The sequence below is a fragment of the Poecilia formosa genome, unplaced genomic scaffold, assembly GCF_000485575.1.
Source record: "Poecilia formosa unplaced genomic scaffold, Poecilia_formosa-5.1.2 Scaffold392, whole genome shotgun sequence".
Lineage (NCBI taxonomy): Eukaryota > Metazoa > Chordata > Actinopteri > Cyprinodontiformes > Poeciliidae > Poecilia > Poecilia formosa.
Window position 1 is genome coordinate 469,669 of NW_006800331.1, and position 7,774 is coordinate 477,442.

The window sequence follows — 7,774 nt, forward strand, 5'->3', positions numbered from 1 at the left end:
TGGGTGTAAATATTCCCATTTATTACAATTTTTAAACTATAATATTTACCAAGCAGAATCAGGGACACAATTCCTCTTTATCTTTTTTAAAAGAAAAAAAAACAAAAACAAAAAAAAAAAAAGAACGGCAATGCAACAGTACTTAGGCTTTCTTAAAAACATTTCACTAATTTGGCGCTTCACTGTTTGTACCATCTGTCTATGCCATCCCTTGGTCTTTTCAAAATTTTGCTTTAGTTCAGTTCCTTTTCTGCAGGATTTAGATCTGGAAATAAAGAAGAAAAGGATGAGGAATTCTGTGCTTGCATCAAATTGACAGTTTATTTGTTGTTTTTTTACACATCTTTACCAAGAGTTCTAACAAATATGATTTGAACTACAACATCAACACTACATTTGCTACACACACCATTCTTTTATGCATGCAAATTACATCAGATTGATTTTAAGACACACATCACATCTAAGTTTTTCCTAATTGCAGTAGGTTTTCCAAAACCACATATATATCCTTCATAAAACATTCCTTCTTCCTCCTTCTGACACGGTACCGGTGCTTGGTTGCAGTCGTAACAATAATGGTTCCCATGGCATTAGCGATGGTTGAGTATTACAGACAATATGTTTTACATTTTTGACTTTACTTCATGTGAGTGGTTCAGCAGAGAGCAGGTTTTTTACTTTATTGCTGTTAAAAACACTGACATAGCTTCAGTTCAAACCACTTTACTTTACCCCATTTGTAAAGATAGGCTGAAATGCTATTTTATAATATTTGACGTCGCATTATAAATTTTCACATTGGAATGAGTGAAACTTGAAGGTCCGCCCTTTAGTTCTTCGTATACAACCCTTTTGTATACTGGGCATTAACCATGACCATTTGTGTGGTACAAAAACACGATGAACCAAAATGGCCATGCCGAAAATCATCAGAACGAATAGATGTATCGTTACAACCGAGCTGCTGCCTCGCTCAAGTCTGGCCCAGTCTGCAGTGAAAAAAGCAACATAATGCTTTGTAATTACACTTTCCACATTGAGCACCAAAAATAACAGTCTGACAAAGGAACAACATTGCATTTTTATTCCCATTTGAAAAGGGAAAATATTCCTCTTTTGTTCTAGAATGACAGCTCACAAATTTGGTATTTTTAGACAAAGATTTAATCACAGAGTCATACTATTCTCCTGTCTGTCTCTTTTCAAAATAAGTCCCTGAAACAATGTGATCAAGGCAACTGAGAGATTATCATCTCCATGGGTTCTAAAGTGGTAGGTAACAATGCTTTCCAAACATCCAAAGAGAAAAGCCATAGGAGGGAGAAAATGTAAACTTTTTCTCTGCAATTAACCAGTTCGTTCTCAGTGATTAATTATAAAAGGTATAGGTCAGATGTTTCCACTCTAACTATGTAGTTTCCACTCAAACATTTGCATTTGAGTGTACTTCTACGAGCACACATAAAATGATATCTGCATTTTCTTTGTCTGACAAATCTCAGCTGACACAACGGAGGAGGAGTTCTCCTGCCTGCATAAGCACTACAATGTCAGTGAGGACTAGTATGTATCAATAACTGCAGGATTGGATTTTTTGCATAGCGCTTGGAAGAATCTATTTAAACACTTGGCTAGGCACTTGATTAATTTGTCACTGGCTGAATCAAATTAAAAAGGAAGTTATCTAAAAATAGCAAAGCTATGATGGCTCCGCTGCGTGTCTCAGAATGGCCAACTTTTCTGTTTTCATGTGAGGTGGAAGAGCCTGACACCTTGTGATTTATCAGCCTTCAAAGTATGGAAGTGGGCAGGGCATGGAGGTGAAAGAGGGGGCGCTGATACCCAGCCAGCACTCGGTATAATTCCCAGTGGTGAAAAAGAGCATGCTGCATGCATAGATATAAAAAGAAAAAAAAAAAAGAAAAAAACGGAGGGAATAAAAGAATCAAGGCCAGCTGTTAAAAATAGCTCTCTTCCCTGACATTTTCTATACCTTAAAGCAGTTTTCCTACTAATAATATCAAATATACACACATAGTTTGGCTTGGGGCCACAAAAGAGTGGGGACGGGCAGAGAAGCATACCCAGGGGATAGACGCACTGTGTTACGGTAATGCTTTTGGAAGACGAGCTTCCTCCTCGGGACATACTACTCGGTCTCCTAGCCACGTTTAATGAGCTCAAACAGACAAAAACAAAGTACATGGAAAGAAATCTGAAGGCACAGACGTCAAGGTGATGCATCTCCGTTTTGTCTGGAACAAATAATAATCACTTTCAGCTGTGCCACTAAACACACCTTCAGGAAGAATTCACCGTCAGCCTAGCCAAATTATGGAGGAGATTAAACATTTGAAAACGAAATCAATCAGATCATTGATGTGTAATTACCAAAAGCAATGACTATTCCGACCTCATCAAAATGTCTCTTCAGTAGCAGAAGTAGGATTATGTGTAGAAAACTGAAATTATATAGGCCAACAAATGGGTGAGGTTTTCTTCAAAATGCTTAAGTTACTAATAATTTTACATAAAAAAATGTGTTCATTATTATTTTTGGATGAAATTAAGCAGTCAAGAAACTAGTTAGTGTGCAGAAGAGATGGAGATTGGATTGGATTATTTTATCTATTCTAAATTCCAGGTGCCAATAATCGACTGGCACAAGACGAGCAACTATTCATCCACACATTGAAACTTGATTAAGATTAAAATGAAAATTAATGCCCCTTTCTAGGACTTATGGATGGAAAACACAAAAAAACCAAAGCTCACAAATTTCATATGGAATGGACTCGGTCACAGCAAACCAAAAAGTTTGCTGTGAAGCAATAAGTGATAACCACCTACTCACCGTGTGGCTCAACAATGTGTCAAAAGGTGACATAAATCCTCTTTCACTTCCTGAGAAGTGACGTCAAACAGCTCCTGAAACTCATTAAAGGGAAAATAAGCAGCCAGTTAAATTTGATTTTATAAGTACAAAAGCAATGATGTTTGAAATTAAAAGATTTGACAGTCTAAATTTGAATCACAATGTAGTAGGGATGTTGATGTTAGCAACCCAGTGGTAAGAGTTTTCTCCATGAGTGCCTCTGCAAACCCCTGAAGCAGGAACCATTTACATACAAAATGGCATTAACCTGCCACCTCAAGCAGGTGTGAACAAACCTCATAGTTAAACGTGCTACATAATGAATGATCTCACAGTGTAAATTAGAGATCATTCTGAGGGCATATTGTTATAACGCAGACAGAAAAAGGAAGTGACATGGCAAATGTATAATGAAAAAAAAAACTTAATGCCAGAGGGGGAAATTTTCATAATGGGTGTCCCACAGAGGACAGTCAGTCTCAAAGACAGAACTGTTGAGGCCAGCAATGGTTTTACTGATTCAAAATGGTTCTTTTTCTGATTCTCACTAGGAAGGTTATTTGAGTTCTTACCACCAAAGGTAGGATTTAGCCTTATAAGCTAGAGGGTGAATTCTCCCAGAGGAACTCAGGGCCCATGCTCCCATCTTGTGAATCATTTTGTGTGTCTTTTTGTCATCTGTGAGATGTTTACCTTCCTGGCCAGAAAGTGGGATATTTTAGTCAGATGTTTGGAGGTGTGAATGGTTATCGAAGTGCCCCAGGAGAACAGTTGAGGCGTCACAAAGGGTGTTGTGGATGCACCTAAAATTCTGGCTGTCCATGTAAATTTAGTCATTTCTACTCCAGTTCTGACCAACATTGCTATTTGGATGTGTTGGACTAAATTTCCTCCCAAGATTGGCGTCTTCGGGGTACTTTAAATTACCAGGCCGTAGTGATTGTGTAAAACATAGCTACAGCGAAAGGAAGCAGTTAAAAGTCTCACTCTACCACACACATCTGTGAACTCACGTAGTTTAACATTACCACAGCATTGAAAGTAAGGATTTGGTTCAGATGATAACAATAATGAGTTATTGCTGCAGATAACTGCTGTGTATGTAAACATCCAGGGGGCTTATTGGAGAGAGTGATTACTTTCAATGGACATCTGTAAAATGTTTTCTAATGATAAAGGACACAACTAAATATCAATATATATATATATATACATTTTTTTAACCTGATGAATCTTCTTCCCCACAGACAGCCTTCAATTGCCTTGATGCTCTTGCTGCTGACTTATTGCAATGAATTTGTTTTTCCATTGCCATTAACTGTGTGTCATTGTCCCTCAGTCTTGAATTATTCTTTCCCTTAAAACATTTTAATTATTTTACAATGACAGAGCAAACAGTTGGGTTAGAAAGCAAGAGCGCTCAAACTCAAACCTATAAGTGTTTCCCATTGGCAGCTACACATCTACTTGACATATTCCTGGTAGAAACATATTTTTTTCCCCAAAAAAAGATGTTTGAGACATAAAAGGATATCGTTGTCTCTCAAATCTGCTAAAGTATATTTTGTTTGTTAATGATTTAACATTTGGAAACAATGGAAAATTACCTGGAGTTAATTAAACAATGGCTTAACAAGAACAAATTATGTATTCAGAATGAAAACAAAAGAACAATGCAATATATTTGTAACCACAGGAAAAAAAAAAGTTAAACTGGGACCCACTCTCCCACCTTATGAATGATTTTGATGTTTTTTGTCATCTATAAGTCGTTTGCTTTCCTGACTAGAATGTGGGATGTTTTAGACACGTTTGAAGGTGCGAATGGTTATTGAAGTGCCCCATGATAGTCGAGGCTTCACAAAGGGTGTTAGTAGAAAGGGCTGCCTCAGGTATCACCTAAGAGTTGGTTTTACCTATTGTTCCCTTCACTCCATTTTTCACACCATCTGTTTTGTCTGCTTAAACTTTGTGCGACCCAGAGGTGACTGAGTGTATCTGATTTTTTGGGGTAAAAGTGAAATCTTAAGTTTTGATGTCAAGGCTTAATATGTTAAACTGTAAATCCCACAAAGTCATTTTTTTTTTTTTATCACCAAACAAAACCATATGTGTTGAACCTTACTGTGAATTGGCAAATCCATTACTTATACAACTGCAATGTCGAGATTAAGTAGACCTTAAAATACTTCTAATCATATACTAAGCAAAGAATAATCAGATCCCAAAACATGTCTAGGAGCACTTCAAAGAGAGAGAAAATAAATGTGATTTTAGTTGAGGTTTTAATATACCCCTGCTTCAGACAAATTCAAAACTTGATTGTGGATCTGTTACAGATGTTCAGCTCTGGAGCTCTTGTTCTAAAAACATAATGTGTTTTACTTTAGCTCCAACAATATTTTATCAACAAAAGGCCAAAATGTTGACAAGGAGTGTATCTAATATTTTACTTTCCTTGAATGGGAACAGTCAGGTGTGATTTTCAAGCTTAAATTGTTACAGGGTAGGCGCCACATGCTTCAGCTTCATCCTGCACTCTTTTGGTTTTCATTTGTTGATTCATTTATGTTTTTTAGATTTTTTAGAACCAAGTACATTTTTAAGCTAAATTAAGATTACGATAGATGTTCTGAATGTCCAAACCTGATGCAATATGAAGAAGTGTTACAGATTAATTGATTCAAAATGTGAATAATTATGTCTGCAGCAGACCCAGTTTGATATTAAGTCCACTTTATTAAGTCTAATACTTAAATAAAAAACACATTTGCCTAACATCTGATCACAGCAGTAAGCAAACTGACAACTTAGTGCAAAGCTACTGTACATGCAACTTTCTACACCCAAATGAGTCGGTGTTTGGAATATTTTCACTTTAAAATGTCTATGATAAGTCTGCAAAGACTTAACTGAGGCTTTTAAAATCCCAATGGCAGTGTCGTAATCCAGTAAATTCGGGAACCTAATTGGATTTGAGAAAAGACCCAAAATAGTAGCAGAATATTAAATACTAGCTCAGTCAAACTCTGTAATGGAAAAGGGGTCAAGTAGAAAAGCCATCAGCGACACCCACGCTTACAGCAGCCGTATCGTAATTTAGTCCCATGCCAAAATGTGGTCAGTCACCAGAGCCAAACACTAATGACAAAGTTAAACTGCAGAACAAATATGAGGAGAGCTTCTCAACGCTTAAATATAGATGCTGAGGACTGTAACATAGATCCTGGAAACTAATTAAAGTCCATCTGTGTTATACACAGTGCTGCGCCAGCATCTTTCTGTACTTTCTCTTGTGTATTTGAACAGTTTTACGGTGAGGATACAGCATCTTCAGGCAGTAGGTGTCTTAATCACATCACAATAGATGTTACCAAAGCCAGACATAGCATCTCCTCAGTGTACGTGTTCCTGAAATAACTGGCATCAGAGAAGAAATTATAGAGAAAAAAGACAGAAATAGTACCAAGGAAGTACAGCAGCCCTCCAAGCTGTCCTTTTTAAAAATGCAAATCAAGCCTTGTTGAATTTATTGTGGCTCAGAAGCTGGCTAAAGGGACTGATGCTTAAAAATAACACCTTGTGAGTCGTGACCCACATTTGGCTCAAAAATAACTCCCTGGAAGACCAGAAACCAACAGTGGGACATGGGAGACAGAAACCAAATCTAATTAGCATGTCAGTCACACTTTTAGATGCCGCCAACATTATTTATTGATAACGTTTTTGCAGAAACAAAAATACACAAGCTAGGAAGAATAAGGAAACATCCAACGGTCGCCAATTTATGGCACTGTGAACACTGCAAATATGCTTTAAAAACAACAAAGTATACACACCCCTGTAAAAATGCCAGGTAAAAAAAATAAAAACATATATGCCCAATTTAAAACCACTTCAGAACTTTGTGCAAATGTAATGTGAGATGTATTCTGTGCAGTGAAAAATAAGCAAATGTATTGTAAGAATTAAAAAAAATAATAAAAGATCCAATAACTTGTTTTCATCTGTATGACCACACAAACGCCTTTGATTTAGTGTTAGTATTCAGGTATTTTTTAAATTTCATATCCACCATCAATTATAAATGAGAAGCTTTCTTGATTAGACTAAAGTTCAGATGTTCTATTAGGATTTTCCTGATATATGTTCATTTAAGACCTTGAAGCTACAGTTGGTAGAGAACTCACACAATGTCACTACAAAAGGTATTAGTTATAAGTGCCACAGAATTACTTACATGTGCTGCTATTGTAAAAGTGGTCATCAAAGATTAGAGAAAATATGGGACAAAAGGGACAAGACAAAGACGAGACATTTTAGATAACTGATGGAAAACAATGTGCTCACATTGTTCAGAGATGACTGCATTATTGCTGCAGTTTACATCTATGTATATGTACACTTCTGAACCATTATTGTTTACTTTGTTTCAAGGTACATTCATGGTAAATTATGTCTTTTTTTTTTACTCACCATTGTTTGTCCATTTCAGATGTTACAACCAGAGCGTGGGAGGGGCCAGCTGAGCATTTCCTGCTTAAATGGCAGTGTGTCACTGATTGCATCACTGGGCTCTACCAAAAGAAGGGTTTCTTTTTTGTACTGCATTGTTTTTTTTTTTTGTTTTTTTTTTAATTAACCTTTTTAGTTGCCTTGCATTACATGTTTCATTTTGCAGGCCATTTAGCTATGTAAAAGAGATTGTACATTAGATTAATAATGTTATTCCTTTATCTCTGTTTAGATTTTGTTGTTTGGTTTGACCTGCTCTATCGTGGTATGGTCTAATGAAATGCAGGTGTGTTGCCAATTTGCTTAATAGCAGTAAGATGTCAATGCTCATGAGGGATGTCACAACCTAAAATATGCTAACCAATAAAATGAATCAGAAGA

At 36.5% G+C, this 7,774-nt stretch overlaps 1 long non-coding RNA gene across 1 annotated transcript; it reads right to left on the minus strand.

Moving 5' to 3' along the window:
* Window positions 1-299: 299 nt before the first annotated feature.
* LOC107833467 (uncharacterized) lies at window positions 300-7,407 on the minus strand. The gene is made up of 4 exons (XR_001659212.1): window positions 7,355-7,407; window positions 2,858-2,931; window positions 2,417-2,465; window positions 300-2,326 (listed from the first exon to the last, which is right to left on the minus strand). It is a non-coding gene; the product is annotated as an uncharacterized LOC107833467 (long non-coding RNA).
* Between the last annotated feature and the right edge of the window lie 367 nt (window positions 7,408-7,774).